Source organism: Numenius arquata, chromosome W (assembly GCF_964106895.1).
Source record: "Numenius arquata chromosome W, bNumArq3.hap1.1, whole genome shotgun sequence".
NCBI lineage: Eukaryota > Metazoa > Chordata > Aves > Charadriiformes > Scolopacidae > Numenius > Numenius arquata.
Genome location: NC_133615.1, coordinates 25,732,019 through 25,750,848, shown reverse-complemented (window position 1 = coordinate 25,750,848; position 18,830 = coordinate 25,732,019).

Genomic DNA, 18,830 nt, shown 5'->3' with positions numbered 1-18,830 from the left:
ATCTAGGTAAACAAAAGGGAGTAGAGACAGATGCCCAGCAAAGGCTACATCGTGTGCTCTTTACGTTGAACTTTCTCTGTCTCATGGGTGATCGAGAGGAACCGCCAGTGATGATTCACCATCAAAACCTTAAGTTCAATAGTACAACAATACTCCCGCAACTCAAAGTGATGTATAGAGATCTAGTCTCTGGAATTTGGATGGGGCCCGTTCCTGTTATATTTAATGGTCGAGGTTATATGTGTGTCTCCACAGATTGCGGTCCAGTGTGGGTGCCCAGTCGAGCTGTAAAACCTGCTCTGACTCGACATGATCCTCCTGACAACCAAGATGCTCAAGATCCTGACCCTGGGGATATTGATCCCGGCGGTAATGACCCTCCACAAGATTGAACCTAGGGAAAACACGTGGGTTACCTGGGCGAATAAGACAGGACAACAAGCCTTTTGTCTATCGCTTGCCTCTGCTACAGAGCCTTTTCGGACATGTTTGATAGGAGTACCTGGTTTTAAGGTAGAAGACTTTAGCAAGTATAGTAAGCAGAACTGCACTAATTCCCAGAGTGTTAGTAATTGTAGTGCCACGCTCCTTAATAGCTTGAATGTTACGCTGCCTTGGGACCCTCAAGAATTAGAACTGTTAGGATCAATGAGAATTGGAAATGTCTCCCAGAACTGGACTCAAACCTGCATATTTTTTGGAGGACCTGCCTTTACTGGCGTAAATTATTATCGATCATTTAATTGGACGGGGTGGACAAACGTCACTCCGAAAGCAAACTACTATGACTATAGATATAAAGGCGCATTTTGTGGCACAAATGACACTTCAAAACAAGGACTGGGAGCCCTTGGGGTTAAAACGAAAGGGGAACAGCAAATTTGGAACAATGGCACCCCAAAAGCCTTGCCGCCAGACGTGTTTTTGATATGTGGTGACAGGGCATGGCAGGGAATTCCGAAAAATGTGATAGGTGGTCCATGTTATCTTGGCAAATTAACGTTGTTGGCCCCAAATCAAAACTGGTGGAAAAATGTGACCAAGGGAGAAAACGCCATACGTACAAAACGGGCGGTCACGGGTCTCCCACCAAATTGCAATGATGACGTGTCGTGGTTTTGGCTGAATTTACCAAAGCCGGACCGACAGATGGCCCTTCCCCCCCCCCCCCCTCCCCCCCCCCTAAAAAAGGAGAGAGGAGGAGAAAGAGATAAGGAGATTCAGAAGTTTAGAATGAACTAAACTACTTTAATGAAGAATTAATATTAAAATAAAAATAAAGATGAAAATAATGAAATAGATACAATATATACAAAACCGTATCAAGCTCCCAGGATGACAGTCACATCACCGGCAGGCACTGGGGAACTCCCAGACTGGACTCAGTGACGAATGGGAACTGGATTCCAGCTCTGGAGTCAGGAACACACGGATCGGGATCAAAGGCAGATGAACAGACAGAGTCCTCTCTGGACGTCGGCCATCGCAGGAAGGGGGCTGACCCTTTGATCCCTCAGCCTTTATACTGAGCATGGGGCAGATGGGATGGAATACCCCAGTTGGTCAGGTTTGGGTCACCTGTCCTGTCCACTCCTCCCCACCGATGTGACCCCTCTACGTTTTTTCCGTTTCCGACCCTCTAAGGGGGCAAATAACGAAATTGGCTGACCTTGGTTGTTATGGCAATAAGTATAAGCAAGGGCCTCCCTGCATACCATTCCTTGGCATGGAGCACAAACATTGGTCTTATCATTCTGAGAACGAGCAGTTTTCTCCACAATATGCCGTTAATTTCGGAGAGTTAGAAGAGGCCTAGCTGGGATGTAAAGTTACAGAACAGAAAATTGGTTCAGTTTTACTTCAAACCGGGACATGACGTTACCTTACTCAGTCCCACTGAGAGTGTTTTTATCCTTGTTTGTACCTGGGGCAGCGGCAGGCAGAGCTTTGAAGGAGATAGGACGGTTAGCTTGTTGGGCTGAAAAACAAGCTAAAGTCACCACTGAGGTAATAGAAACTCTGTTAGGAGATCAAAATAGCTTACGCCACGCAATTTTGCAGAATAGAGCGGCAATTGACTTTTTGCTATTAGCTCAAGGTCATGGTTGCGAGGATTTTGAAGGCATGTGCTGTATGAATTTGTCCGATCACAGCGAATCAATTCATAAACAGTTGCAGTGGTTAAAAGAGCATGCAAACAAAATTCGTCAAAACCATGGGTTTTTAGATGGGTGGCTGACTAACTTGTTTGGGAATATGCCACAATGGTTAGTAGGCTTGCTTGTTGAAGGCTTGCACATTATAATAACCCTTATGATCATAGGTCTGTGCTTATGTTTAGTGCTTAGTTGTATTAAGAGAGCTATGTTAAAGGTAGTAAACCAAGCCTGGATTGCTCAAAAACAAGAAGGGGGAATTGTGGAGGAATGGCTGAGTGAAAAGGGACACGACTTGATTGCAATGAGCAACCCAGTCTTTGATAGGGATGAAAGCCCGGAGGAGGCTGTGAACTCTCCTTGAAAAACAGAAGTATGAAGAAGTAGCTACATGATAAGCAAGAGATAAGCGGTACTGCCTCCGGGAGATAGAGAAACATCTGCTGCGCGTGGACAAGAGGTCTGCACTAATTGTGTGAGCGCTCTAGGCGCGTGAACAGAGACTGTAAGCCAATCGTATAGCTGTTGCTAGTGCGTGCTCTGCTTGTCTGTCTTTATATACTCTGTGTGAACTTGAATAAAGGGAGAACGACCATACTCATATTGAGACTCATCGTTACTCCGGGTCCGTCTCCCACTCCGACACCTGCTCTGCATGAGATGGCAAGTGCTTCAAGAGGCATGGGGGGAGTTACTGACAATACTCGTACCCTCATAGGGTGACTTTTAGAAAACCATGCTAAAAATCTGATGTTTTAAGAATTTGTATGCAGGGAGGGAGAAGGAATGATGTAAAGCTGGCAGCATGTTACCTCTTCAATTCACATCCTTTCCCAGATAAAAACAGGACCTGTCACTGCAAAAAACCTTGAGGCTGTAATTATCTTGCAATATACCAAAGGACAAGTGCACTAGATATGTTGTGATGATTCCTTTGAGCACTGAGTGTACTGCATGCAATAAAAATAAGGATGTAATAGGTTACCTGAATATTAATGCTCCTTCTTGAAGGCCTAGAGAAATGAAATCACTGTTAGGTCACATGGGACTCTCTTCCCTCCACATCAAAAGACCTTCCTTCATTGTAGTTTTAAACCTCATGAACACATTTGTTCTTGATCCTGATACCCTGTTTAATGCAAAAGAAGGAAATAATAGTAAAATACTGAACGAGGGCAGCCTTCTTTCAAGCAAACCTAAAAGATGATGGCAGTATTTCTTCTCTGCTGGTCTTGCTGGTTACTGTCTTGCAACTCACCTATGTGCTGATTTGTGAGGGATTCTGGTTGTGTGAGCCGATGCAGGCAGGGTGCAGGAACAATCACGAAACCACGGATAAAAGGCACAGAACAAGTTTAATCTCAATACCTCACAAATCGGAGAGTCTCCGGAGCGACACCTGGGTAGAGGCACGCAAGCAGGGGACGCAGGTACCGCAGAGCAAGTGAAAGTCCTTGTTAGCCAGAATCCTTGCTAGCCAGAGTCCTTGTTAGCCAGAGCGTGGAAGAGTGAGGGAGAGCAGACTCCCTGCTCTAGCTGGTATTTCAAGGGTTCGAGCAGGCATAGTTCTTCCCCCTGTGCTTTGATCTTCTTCAACAACAGGGCAGGAATCTCAAGTGGCAAGATAAGATGTCCCTGAGTCCATCACAGACTTACGTTATCTAAGTGCAGATGTTCTACTCACAAGCATACAAGACTAAACAACAATTTGCATGATATATGTGTTTCCCAGCACCCCAGGTGTGAGTCACTTGAGCATATTTACAATCCTCCTCGCCAATCTTCCGTTACTTTTCCACATTCCACCCCCTCACTCAAGGGACTGCTTTTGCTGGGGAGGTGGAGATGGTCATTTAGGCTTGTGAAGTGTAACACAGAGTAATTTACAGAGGCATGCAATAAACCTATCTATATAAAGGAATAAACATATCTCTACAATACATCCTTTCAATCAGGTGTCCCCTTCCTCTTGTCAGGCAATCAAACTACTCAGCCAGGCAGGCAGCTCCAGTTGGTATTTTCATTTGGTGAATGTTATGCTTTATGATGGCTGATTCATCAGCTATGTTGAAGCAACAGATGTTTTCAAAATTGAAGTAGCATTTCTGGTGTTGAGGGAGAAAAGAGTCCTTCATAATCATTAGAATACAGCCATTACCTATTCAGAAAAGACAGCAAATGAAAGATATTAATATCATAATGACTTAGCACAGTATAATTCTATAATACAGCTGCTGGGGCTAATGCAGCGCTGGAACGAGTTGTTTGAAGGTTCACAACTGTTAATCCTTTCTTAATATGCAAGGTAAATGAGTTAGTTACAGTAAAGGCTAACCAAATCTAAGTATTTACATGTTAGTTTTGTAGAGGCATATGCAGGGTGTGTGCCTATAGTACCAGACTATAAAGCATGACGAGCCAACCTGTGATAGGGGAGGAACACAGGAGTGTCATCTCCTTCCAGTAATACATACGCTGTTGCTCCAGCTCCTTCAGCTAATATCACCCCAGGTTTGACGGCCTGATGTGGGGTAATTGCCCACACAGATTGGAGAGCTATGGCTTGTGCTTTTTCAGATTGGATTTCAATTTGATGCTGGGCACGCGATACCAGTAACACCCTTCCGATGCCGTCTCCTCTAGATAAGACACAGGTATTTGTCGAGGATACCTGAAATACAAGAACTTGAGAATCTGGTATTAATAAAGGATGTAAAGTAAGAGGAGATGTTGGGATACAAAACCATACAGTATTTTCAGGGGTCGTTATATGAATCTTTATATCTACACCAATAGGTTGCGGTCCCACCGTGCAGTCTGTCGGTGTAAACAATTCCATTTCCCCTGTTGCTAGTATTTTGGGAGAGATACCATCTGGGAGAATTTCGATCTTTACTAAGTTTTGTACTAGGGGTGCTGCAATATGATCAAAGGCTGTTTAGCAGAAAAACTGCTTTAGTAAGATGTGAACTCCAATGCTGTAAAGATTTAGTACTGGTTAATTTTTTCAGTTGTTCCTTCAGCATTCCATTCATTCTTTCTATTAAGCCATTAGTTGGGGGTGGTATGCAATGTGGAATATCCACTCTATCCCTAGTCCTTGAGCCCAGCTTTGGACATTTTGCCCACTAAAATGGGTTCCTCGGTCACTTTGTATTTGATGAGGAGGGCTACATTGATGGATAAGTTGTTCTAATGCTTCAATTGTGTTGTGCTGATTAGCATGTTTGGTGGGTTTAGCAAAGAACAGTCCTGACACTGTTTCTACAGCAGTGAATATGTATTGCCACCCCCTTGATAGGGGTAGGGGGCCTATATAATCAACCTGCCAGGTATTCAAGGCCCACTGATCGCATTTAATCTTCCCCCATGGTCTATGTAGTGCCCTTAAATGTAGCTGTGTGCAAGTAGTACAATTATGTGCACATGTTTTATAAATGTGTAATGGCGGGGGGGGGGGTTGATTGTGAGCAATGTTCCATGCACGTGCAGTGCAAGCTGATCGATGTCCACAAGCTATATGTGCATTTATGGCTTGAGCATGTACTTCGGCAGAGGTCATATTATCTACTTCCCTGTTATTTTGCAAAGTGAATCATCTTTTTGGTGAGCTGAGACATGCCTTACTTTTAAGGGATAGTTTTGTACATGTTGCCATATATCTCCACCCCATATAGGGTATTTTTGCACATGCCAATCTTCTTGGGCCCAGCGTGGTAACCACATTGTGAGACTTTTATATACGACCCAACTGTCAGTATATAAGTATTGTGCATTTCCTTCTAAAATAGCAAGAGATGCTGCAATCAATTCAGCCCACTGACTAGATGCCTGTAGTCCTGTTTGCCATAGTATGATTCCTGGTAACAGAGCATATGCAACTGCTCTCCATTGTCTTTGTCCAGTTGCTGTGTATGTTGCACTTCCATCTGTAAACCAGGCATCTTTTTATGCTCTACTGTTAAGTCGTCATAAGGGGGAGCCTCCTTCACAGGAGATACAGGGACAACTCCAAGGGGGGGAGGTTCCCCTAGTGTGGGCATATGACTAAATGATACGGTTCCTAGGAGAGTGGCATGTGGAGTAGTTACATGTGGTTTTCCTGGCAGAAACCGTTGTTGTAAATAATGTTTCCATTTCCAATGTGTGGATGCCTGAGCTACCCTCCGCATGGGCCCTAACAGAATCATCAGTAACCCAGCCCTGAATAGGTATGGGTGTATGTACGGTCACACTGTCTTGGCCTGTGATTCTTTCTGTTTCTTGTAGTGCCCAGACTACAGCTAAAATATGTTTTTCCATTGGGGTGTAATGTATAGTAGAGCCTTGCAATGACTTGGACCAAAATCCTACAGGTTCTTTCTGATTTCTCGGCCCTGTGGTCTGCCACAATCCCCATGAAACTATATCATCTAAAATTGTTACTTCCAATTCAAAAGGATATCCTTGTCTAGGAGTGTACAGTTGTGCATGCTCAATCAAAGCATTTTTGCATGCATCAAATGCTTCTTGTTGTTGTTTGGTCCACTGCCAAACAATCTTCTTCCTAGTTAATTTTTGCAGGGGGGGCATCAATACAGCCAGGTGTGGGATGAAGGTTCTCCAGTACCCTAAAAGTCCTAGAAAGGTCTGTAACTGTTTTACTGTGGTTGGTATAGGAAATTGCTGGACCATTTGCTCTATGTTATTTGGTATTTCTCTAATCTGACCATGCCAAACTATTCCCAAAAATTGTACCGTGGTAACAGGACCTTGTATCTTCTTTGAATTGATTGCCCAGCCTTGGTCCTGTAAATGTGCTTTTAATGATTCTGCAACTGGTGCAATTTCTTCTTGTGATTCTGCCATAATTAATAAATCATCAATATAATGATAAACAGTGAGGGTGCCCGACCACAGTGCCACATCAGCTGCTATCATTTGGTGGCAAATTGAGGGACTGTGTTTATATCCCTGAGGCAGTACTTGAAAAGTATATTGCTTTTGTTGCCAGGTAAAGGCAAACTGGTCTTGGCTTTCTGGGGCAATAGGTATTGAGAAGAAAGCATTGGCAAGATCTATAACCACCTTCCAGGGCTGTAAGTTTTTGCTGATTTTTTTCTATAAGGGTAACCATGTCTGGTACCGTAACTGCAAGGGGAGGAGAGACTTTGTTCAATTCTCTGTAGTCTACAGTCATTCTCCAAGTGCCATCTGTTTTTTGTACAGGCCAGATAGGATTGTTAAAAGCAGTCATAGTTTCTCTGACAATTCCCACTTGTTGAAGTGCCTGGATGGTTTGAGTAATTTCCTTCCCCCCCCCGGAATACGATATTGTTTTACAGTTACCACCTTGGCAGGTACAGGCAGCACAACAGGATCCCACTTCGGAAATCCACGCAAAACAGTTATAGATCAAATAGCAAATTCCGCTTGTGGAGTTCCAAAGGAGCAACTGCCATTTAAGGTTTCAATTGTTCATCCTGCCAGCACATCAATCCCCAGGATATATTCTTTAATTGGGGCAATTAACACAGTCGCAGCAAATGGCATAGAATTGCCAATTGTTAAGGTAACCTGGGCCTGTTCACACTGGTTCACATCTCCATTTCCAGCATTTCAGAGTGGGGGAATTGAACTTGTCCCTCCAGAATCCCAAACACAATAGCTACTGGGTTACTCCACACAAATAAGAGAAAATACTTTTTCTCCCCAAGCCTTGTGTGAAATCCAGTCTAACAAGCAAATTTTGAGAATGTCCGGTAGGTTTGTTGCCCTCAGAGGCCGGTGGAAGAAACATAAAAAAAGGGCAAATCAGAAAGTCCTGGTAGGTGAGAGGTACCGAGCTGCAGGTGAGGACATCTGCGAAGCCTTCCTTAGCCAGTGGCTAAAATACAGGCAGATAGAGGGATTTTTTTGAAAGACTCAAAATTTGCTGGAATTTGGGCATCTTCTAGGGTATAGAGCAGCCAAAAAGAAGTTTGAGTACCTAAATTTTAGGCTAAAGCAGGACTTAAAATCCTTAGTCTCTTCATGGATACGGGCTCTGCATGTCTGTTGTTTGTTCTCAGAAAGCACATACCAGTCCTTCTCCATGTCAGACATACGCTGTGCATGCCATTTCTTCAAAGGTTGCAATTGGATATTATAACAAATTGAGCCATATGCATAGAAAATGTATTTTTTCCTGAAATTTAGAAATATCGCAAATACAGCTTAAAAACACTTAAATATACAACATCCTCCCACATGAGGCTCCTAGCATTATAATGGTAAAAAAATAGCACAATCATTTATGTTCACAGGAGATACGTTACCTTTTCAGTATATCTGGATTATCATATGTGAGGTAACTGCAACCAATAAATTGTGGAATTTCAATTGCTTCTGTAATGGTTGAAAAGTAAAAAAAAAAAAAATTAAAAAAAAATCATGTCAGTTAGCTGACATGGAAATGGAAGGGAAAAAAGACAAGACTGTTTTATTGATTTACTCCTGCATTGGCAGGTACCTGCCTGTGGCACAGAACCAAGCTGAACTCACTCTGGTTTGCAAAAAGACACAGTCAGTTTGTACCTAAATGTAGGGGCAGTAGTTAAGGCAGTTTACACTGCTGACAATCCCTCTACTTACAGTCTTCATGTCATGGGCCTAATGTATTGTTCCACCATAAATGTTAGTGCAGGAAAATATGAAGTATTGGGAAAACATTGCAAATTTTATTTTTATCCCTGTTTCCACATTCCATGATTCTCTGTGTGGTTCAAGCCACCCTCATGCCAAAGCTTATGCCTTAACCACCTTTTGTTCTTCGTCTAAGAAACTCCTCCCTGGCTCATAATAGAGCACTGTGCGCAGAGCGTGTGTTGGGACCTCTCACGCCTGCAAAGTGAGGCAAGGAGGCCACACAGGCAACCATTTTCTCTTTTCATGTATTTGTCCTTGCACAGAGCAGCTGCTGCCGCTCAGGGCTCACCTCTGGGGAGCAGTGAGAGGGGAGGCTAGCTCCGGGGAAGACATCCAGGGTGCCCCTAATAACCTTAGCCCTATTGAAAGCAACTGAGACTATGCTAAAGGCTATATGACAGAGGCTGCAAAGCCTTTTGGCGCATGCATGCAACATACTGCAGTTCTGCCTTGGAGGGTGAGTTTTGCTCAGACCTCACTGGTGTCCCACACACAGCATCTCCCATTTCTCTAGGGACAGCCCCTGGTACAGCTGTGGTGTACAGCTGCTGGGACAGCAACATGCATTGCAACCAGACCTGGAGCTGGCATACTGCTGTCCATGGAGAAAACTTTGGCAAAATAACTCAGATGTGTGATGTAAATCACCAAACATCCCTGATATAGAGCCTTCAGTAGGCTACGAGCACTGGCCTGAATAGATTTTCTTTCGAGTGAACATCCTAGTTTGCTGTTGATCTCTCATAACTGACTGCTTCATTAATATATAAGCTAGTTTTATAAAATCCTTAAAATAGCTGACTTCATCCTATTTTCTTTTTGAGAACTAATCCTTTCAACCCACAGCTAATCCCATCTATATAAATTTCAAGCTTTTCAGGGCATGGATGCTTGCTTGCTTTGTGCAACACAGAGGCTGGCTGGGCTTTAAGAGCTCACTGTAAGACAGATATGCAACAACTGGTGTAGTCTGGCAGGCAACAACAGCAATATGAAATTTAGCTTTAAGTGCCAAGACTGAGAATTTTATATAGTGACAAATGCTTGTTTTCATCCATAGTGAAATCGGGAAAGCTGCCTAATGTGTCTAAAGAAATCACCACAGGCATCCACAGCCTGCCAGCGTCGTTGGAAGATTGCAAAAGACGTGTTACACTCAGCCAGACATTCCTCACCAGGTCTGACACTTTCTGCACTGGACAGTGTATGACTGTGGTGGATGGCAGCAGAGCATAAAAGGAGCCCTTCTTCCCCCATCACGTCCTGCACTGGCACTAGAGCCCCACTGCTCTTGCCTTCATCAGGGGGAGGTGCCTGTGCCACGCAGCAGCCCTTGCCCTTGCTCTAGCACTCTGATTTCCTCTACAGAGATTGATGGGCATTTATCTCTGCTTGCTCTTCTGTATGCTCTTCGCTTGCTGCACTGAATTTGACCCTAGAAAACCAAGCAAATTTTAGCAGTATCCTTGATGCGTGCAGGATCTTTGCAACTGGAAGGTAATAGGGCCAGTAAGGAGATCTAGGACTAAACACCTCCACTCTCTGCTCATCACGATTTGGCAGAGAGGCACCAAAGCTCTCATGACAAGCAGGAGTGAGGTCTGAACTGCAGGGTAGCCTGAAGTAGCACCTACCCCTACAGAGCACTCAGCCGGTTGCCTGGCTCTGCTGGCTTTGCGAATACAGGGACCAGCTCTACAGCCACCACTCTACACTTGGCAAGTGCTCTGGATGCAGTTTAAAACATCAACAGGACGAAGTTTAAGGAGGTACTATATAACCCCAGAAAATATTTTGGCTTACTGACAGGAGCTTGCCAGGCTTAATGGAAATACAGCATCCAGCTTGCTAGAGCAGACACAGATGCACAATGACAAAGCAGTTTTCACATCATTTGCAGTATTTACTGTTTAGGCAGCAACTTCCACACTCTGCAGTGAGTTAGCACAAAACAAAACAAGAACATTCTGGTTTTATTTTTCTATAGCATAAAAGTTTCCCTTCCAATGACAGTCCAGTTTCATGCCCACCTTTCTGCAAATGCGTGATACCCACTTCCCTTTTGCATAGGCAACTATGCTATGAAGGTAGCACTCTTTTATTAATGTTTTTCCCAAGTATTTATATTTTCCTGCTCAAAACACACCAAGGTACAGTCAGGTAGGACCAGCACCAAACCCTCTACTAGTCCTAGTTTTCAAATCCCACTTTAATTTGCACCTTCTTTTTCGCTCATTACTGTATTGATTACATCACACATTTAGCTGCCTCATTGTGCATACATTGAAGTATTTGAGCATTTCTTCTGTTCATTTATTTATATATGATGCTAAAGGGCACACTGAAGACTCTAATCTTGACATAGCTTTATGCATCATTCTGAATTTGATCCCGTATGGCTTTTGCTTACGTATTAGTAGAGATGGAAGAATGAGTAGAGTAGGAAGAATGGCAGTGGTAATACTTACTGGCTATTAAAGTTAGAGTGACTTTTCACTGTGAAATACATGTTTAAGTACTTTGTGCTGGGCTTCTGAGGTGAAATCTTGGATTATTTTGAATATTACCAGTGCTATAAGGGCAGGTTTTCACCTAAAGTGTCCACTGGACAGGATATATGGCAAGATGAAAATAAATTCCTCCAGTGTGTTACTCTGGGCACATACCTTCTGGATGCTCCCACTGAAGGGCCTGAGAATCCCAGAATTCTTCTTCATAGCATCATAACCAGGGATTCCACCAATAAATATTTCAGAGCTGCACTTAATCTGTGTGAAAGCCCCCTGCAAGAAACACAGGAATAACATTTTATTAGAGTAGCTGGAACCATGCTTGTATCCAGATCAGCTTACGTTAAATGTTATAGCTTACTTAAATGCCTCATTACTTCTGTTAATTGCATTTCTTTGTACAATTCTCTCAAGAAAGCCACCATAGGACACTCTCTATTGACTGTGCTTTATCATAATGAGAGTTAGCTGAGAAATCTCAAGTATTTCAAAAGGGGAAAACGGAAGGAAGAAAGATAGACTGGCTCATTCTGAATTCTGACTGCACATCTATCTCTATTTGCAATGACTTGAGGTACCTTGATGTGAATCTAGGATAAGAATGAGGTTCATAAAGTTAAAATCAGAGCAAAGCCCATGGAATAGAGACTCATTTAATGTTTCCAACATCTGAAAAGCTAATCCATAGCAAGATACAGGGCTAAATGAAAGAAATAGTTGGTTTGTATTAGTTACCAGAAGCAGTTGCTCAGGATACCTAATGGGACTAGTCAGGGTCCTAGAGTGAACTGGAAGATGCTTAACATCTAAAGACAGGATAACTGTGTAATTCCAGTCCTGCAAAAGCTCCTGTGATTTCTTTGTTGGCAGCTCCCAGGCAACCTCCTGCAACTGCACTGCAGCACACACAGCAAAAAAAAAAGGGACTCTTCATCTTGACCCATCTATCTAAAGAAGTTTCAACTGCTCTGTTTGAATGTTTCCCACTCAATCTGTTTCTTGACAGACAACTAGAATTTCAATTGATTTACATTTTTCAAGAAAAGTCTAAGCTTTAAATAGTTTCCCAGCTTGCAGAAAAAAATGTAGATTCTTCTGTGACACATGGAAACAGACTCTACAACTCCCGAAGAGTTATAAAGCAGGCATGTTTATTGTGGCGCCGGGTGCAAGGGGGATCGCTCCTCCAAACTTGCACACCGGGTCATAAAACAAGCATCTATTTATGACAAAAAGCATACATATTCATTAATATGGGCTGGGTTATTATAATTAATTCTAAGAAAAGGCGTCACTATTCTAATTATTTCTAGGAACTCATTATCATAAGTCTCCTCCCTTTGCCGCATGCGTACTGTCGTCCGGTGGTCGTGGGCCGGGGTCTTCTGGAGGAAGGCTCATAGTCTTCTTCACCGTGTACTTTTGCCTTTGGCTTAGAATGCTGAGCTGGCTGGACCCCAAACCGCGGAACTGGTCCTGACCAGAGGGATACTTCACCCAGGCAATTGGGTTCCTCCTTAGCGTGCAGGCTGTTCCTACTGTCTTATACATTGTGCTTACAACACAAGGCCAGTTCCTTATCTCGGAATGCTGGGCTCTGAGCTCTGTTCTTTGCCAAGCTGTACTAAATCTACACTAACGACGTTTAACCATTCATTCTCCAAATCAAGTCCCCCCTTTTCTTTCACCTTTGCAAATTCTTTTGCTATATCATGCCAATTCCTTTGAGGGTTTTGGCAAAGTATTGGCCACTTTCAACGTTCTCTCTGAGCTTATGCTTTTTCCACTCTTCATATGAGCTCCCAGTTTGTTTGCACATCCACATAAAACATCGTAACATACAACACACTAATAATCTTAGTACAATAAACATAATTACTGCGACGAAGAGCTGCTTAAGCTATATAAAATTAGGTAACCATGATGTAAGCTTTTCCCAGAGCTCAGTAAAACTTAGAGAAGCACCATCTTGGGCCACTTGGTGTAAGACCTTTGCATGTTCCCAAATTTTCTGGCCTTTGACCAAAGCTATTTTGGTCCAGTTGCCTAGGTCCATACAGTTAAATTGCCCTAACGATGCTCCCGAAGTGTTGTAACTTATGTACGGCACGGAGTGGTTCACTAATGCTAATGTATAGGTTACTTGCTCTAATGTAGAGCTTTCCGTCCAACAGGAATATGAGGTTTTAAGCATTTCTTATGGATTTGTGTCTGTCCAGTTGCTTACAGGGACTCCAAAAAGTGGAGAATCAAAGTCATCAGCTTGCCCACATATCCAACAGTCACTAACATTGGTATATTTTACAACACTCTTTACAAGGGATACGTAAGCATTTGTGTTAATGGACGCACCACAGTACAATAAGGCTACAAGAGTCCAAATTACTGTCTTCGGAGATGAAGTTTTAAAGGTCCGTGTCCTGGGTCTGGCGGGGATAGGGTTAATTCTCCCCAGGACCTAGCAGGGACACAGGTATTCCATCCCATGTGAGCCATGCCCAGGGGGTAACAGGAGCTAGCCGGGGAAGGGGAGGGGCAGGAAGTCATCCCCCAGGGGAGCGGAGCGGTCGGGGGGCGTCCCGGGTGCGATCGGCAAGCGGTGGTATCGTACTCGTGGCTGTGTATTCCTCTGTCGGTGTTATTATTGTTGTTGTTTCTTGCTCTCCTTGCTGTTCTGTTAAATTGCCTTTGTCTCAACCCACGAGTTTTTGCCTTTTTCTTCCGATTCTCCCCTCCCGGACGCGCTGGCGGGGGGAGGGCCCCATCTGAGCGAGCGGCTGACACGTGGTCCTTTGTTGCCATCTGAGGCTAAACCACGACAGTCCTTTTTTGGCGCCCAACGTGGGGCAACTCGGAGGGTTGAGATAAAAACAGACCTGACCAGAGCGTGCTAAAAGGAATTTGTTATCGGTATTTATTGTATTATTTACTGGGGACAATGTTGCTTCGTTTGTTTTCATGGCTGTGTTATGTAAACTCTTACATGCTCTATGTACTCCCCGTGATGATGTTTATCACTTCTGGGAGAGGGATCAGGATTATAATTTTGCTGTCCTGTGCGATATCAACTTATGATATGATAGCATCACTGTTCAGATGGTTATGTTGGGGTGTTTATTTGGCACTGCTTTCCTGCCCATATCTCGGGGAATTTATTAATAAACACACTGAGTCTATGGGGGAAGCAGGGGGGGATGCTTTCCCCAGCTCTTTCACCTCCCTTTTCTCTTTCGTGCTGGATATGCCAGTTTTTGAGAATTTTGAATACTCTTGGGACACGCAGACCAGCTTGGTCCTATTGCTAGGTCTCCTGAATGTTTTTCAGTTTTTGTTTAGGGTTAAGCAACTATTTAAGACTACCACCCCGAGATCTGCCCCAAGGCTGGAGAGTCATGGATGGCATGGCATGTGGGAGAACATGGGCAGGTATCTAGAGAGTTTTTCACCTCCAATGGTCTGGGATTTCACCACCGAACAATTACAGAACCCCGATAAAGTGATAGAATATTTGAAAGAAAAATGCTCTGGCTATTCCAGAGAGGCACAACTCACTGCATTGTGCTGGGCCCTGGCCAGTATCTACCAAACATTGCTCAATGGTGCGCAGCATCCTCAGGAGGAAGAGATGGAAACCAGGCCGACAGGCAGTGTGGCTGCTCTGGCCCCTGCGGCAGGCGCGGTGGCTGCTCCGGCCCCTGCGGCAGGCACGGTGGCTGCTCCGGCCCCAGTGGCAGGCACTGCAACTGAACCAGAAAACCAACCTGTGCCCATATCAGTTGCCCCTATCCAGAAGAAGAAATACACCAAGAAATCAGTTCGCTCAGCGAAGGATGACGATGATCCAGGGTTGTCACGAGAACAAGAGGAAGAGGCAGAACCAGAGATAATCACTCGATCCCTGTCCCTGAGTGAGCTGCGGGACATGCGAAAAGATTTCAGCCGACTTCCAGGTGAGCACATTGTCACCTGGCTGCTCCGGTGCTGGGACAACGGAGCTGGTAGCTTGGAATTGGAGGGTAGGGAAGCCAGGCAGCTGGGATCTCTGTCTAGAGAGGGGGGCATTGACAAGGCAATTGGGAAAAGGACACAAGCCCTCAGCCTCTGGAGGCGACTCCTGTCAGGCGTGAGGGAAAGGTATCCCTTCAGTGAAGATGTTGTATGTCATCCGAGCAAGTGGACCACCATGGAAAGAGGTATTCAGTACCTGAGAGAATTAGCCGTGCGGGAGATGATTTATTATGACCTGGACAATGCCCAGTTTCCCACAGATCCTGATGAGATCCAATGCACAAGGTCCATGTGGCGGAAGTTTGTACGGAGCGCACCATCATCATATGCCAACTCATTAGCAGTGATGGAATGGAAAGGCGAAGAGGGACCAACAGTGGATGAGGTGGCTGCCCGACTTCGGCAATATGAAGAAAATCTGTCTTCTCCCCTCGTCTCAGCTGTGGAGAAACTGTCCCGGAAGGTCCAGCAACTTGAAGAGAATATGTCCTCCCCACCTGTACGAGCCAGTATCTCAGCTGTTAGGAACAGACGTTTTTCCACTCAAGATAGAGAATACAGGGAGTACACCCCACGAAGCACCCTGTGGTTCTGCTTGCGTGACCACGGAGAGGACATGAGGAAGTGGGATGGACAACCTACTTCAATCCTACGGGCACGGGTACAGGAATTGCAAGGAAGAACAACCACAAAAGCAGATCTCCCCAGGAAAAGTGCTGCCCCGGTTTCCAATGTGCAGTTCCCCAGACAGAATAGAAGGCCTGAGCCTACTTCTGATCCCCTTGAAGGAACCTCCAGAGCATTTCTGCACGAGGTGAGTGACGGATACTATGACCAGTATTAGGGGGGCCCTGCCTCCAGCCAGGTGGGGGAAAGGGACAACCGAGTTTATTGGACAGTGTGGATTCGATGGCCTGGCACATCAGAGCCACAGGAGTATAGAGCTTTAGTGGACACAGGTGCACAGTGTACCCTAATACCATCAAGCTATAGAGGGACAGAACCCATTTGTATTTCTGGAGTGACAGGGGGATCCCAAGAATTGACTGTACTGGAGGCTGAAGTGAGCCTAACAGGGAATGAGTGGCAAAAGCATCCCATTGTGACTGGTCCAGATGCTCCATGCATCCTTGGTATAGATTATCTCAGGAGAGGGTATTTTAAGGACCCAAAAGGGTACCGGTGGGCTTTTGGCATAGCTGCCTTGGAGGCGGAAGAAGTTAAACAGTTGTCTACCTTGCCTGGTCTCTCAGAGGACCCTTCTGTTGTGGGGTTGTTGAGGGTCGAAGAACAACAGGTGCCAATTGCTACCACAACAGTTCATCGGTGGCAGTATCAAACTAACCGAGATTCTCTGATCCCCATCCACAAGCTGATTCGTCAACTAGAGATTCAAGGAGTGATCAGCAAGACTCGCTCGCCCTTTAACAGTCCCATATGGCCAGTGCAGAAATCTAATGGAGAGTGGAGGCTAACTGTGGACTATCGTGGCCTTAATGAAGTTACTCCACTGCTGAGTGCTGCCGTGCCGGACATGTTAGAACTTCAATACGAACTGGAGTCCAAGGCGGCCAAATGGTATGCCACAATTGATATCGCTAATGCATTTTTCTCAATCCCTCTGGCAGCAGAGTGCAGATCACAGTTCGCTTTCACTTGGAGAGGTGTCCAGTACACCTGGAACCGACTGCCCCAGGGGTGGAAACATAGCCCCACCATTTGCCATGGACTGATCCAGACTGCACTGGAACAGGGTGAAGCTCCGGAACATCTGCAGTATGGGGCAACACAGCAGAAGAAGTTTTTGAGAAGGGGAATAAAATAATTCAAATCCTTCTGAAAGCCGGTTTTGCCATAAGACGAAGTAAGGTCAAGGGACCTGCACAGGAGATCCAGTTTTTAGGAGTAAAATGGCAAGATGGACGCCGTCAGATCCCAATGGACGTGATCAATAAAATCGCAGCTATGTCTCCACCAACTAGTAAAAAGGAAGCACAAGCTTTCCTGGGCATTGTGGGGTTTTGGAGGATGCATATCCCAGATTACAGTCTGATTGTGAGCCCTCTGTATCAAGTAACCCGGAAGAAGAACGATTTTAAATGGGGTCCTGAGCAGCGACAAGCTTTTGAACAAATTAAACAGGAAATAGTCCATGCAGTAGCTCTGGGGCCAGTCCGGGCAGGACAAGATGTTAAAAACGTGCTCTACACCGCAGCTGGGGAGAACGGCCCTACTTGGAGCCTCTGGCAGAAAGCACCAGGGGAGACACGCGGTCGACCCCTAGGGTTTTGGAGTCGGGCATACAGAGGATCTGAAGCCCGCTATACTCCAACAGAAAAGGAGATACTGGCAGCATACGAAGGGGTTCGAGCTGCTTCAGAAGTGGTTGGTACAGAAGCACAGCTCCTCTTGGCACCTCGGCTGCCGGTGCTGGGTTGGATGTTCAAAGAAAGGGTCCCTGCTACACATCATGCAACGGATGCTACATGGAGTAAGTGGATTGCATTGATCACGCAGCGAACTCGAATGGGAAACCCCAGTCGCCCAGGAATTCTAGAGGTGATTATGGACTGGCCAGAAGGCAAGGATTTTGGAATGTCACCGGAGGAGGAGGTGATGCGTGCAGAAGAGGCTCCACCGTATAATGAACTACCAGAAAATGAGAAGAGATATGCCCTGTTCACTGATGGGTCCTGCCGGATTGTGGGAAAGCATAGAAAGTGGAAGGCTGCCGTGTGGAGTCCTACAAGACGAGTTGCAGAAGCCACTGAAGGACAAGGTGAATCAAGCCAGTTTGCAGAGGTGAAAGCAATTCAGCTGGCTCTGGACGTTGCTGAGCGGGAAAAATGGCCGGTACTTTATCTCTACACCGATTCATGGATGGTGGCAAATGCCTTGTGGGGGTGGTTACGGCAGTGGAAGCAGAGCAATTGGCAGCGCAGAGGCAAACCTATCTGGGCTGCTGAATTGTGGCAGGATATTGCTGCCCGGGTAGAGAATCTGGTTGTGAAAGTACGTCATGTAGATGCCCATGTACCCAAGAGCCGGGCCACTGAGGAACATCAGAACAACCAGCAAGTGGATCAGGCTGCTAAGATTGAAGTGGCCGAGGTGGATCTGGACTGGCAACATAAGGGTGAATTATTCATAGCTCGATGGGCCCATGACTCCTCAGGCCATCAAGGAAGAGACGCTACATATAGATGGGCTCGTGACCGAGGGGTGGATTTGACCATGGAACCTATTGCACAGGTCATCCACGCATGTGAGACGTGCTGCAATCAAGCAAGCCAAGCGATTAAAGCCTCTTTGGTATGGAGGACGATGGCTGAAATACAAATATGGGGAGGCCTGGCAGATCGATTATATTACACTCCCACAAACCCGTCAAGGCAAGCGCCATGTGCTCACAATGGTGGAAGCAACCACTGGATGGTTGGAAGCATATCCTGTGCCCCATGCCACCGCCCGGAACACCATCCTGGGCCTT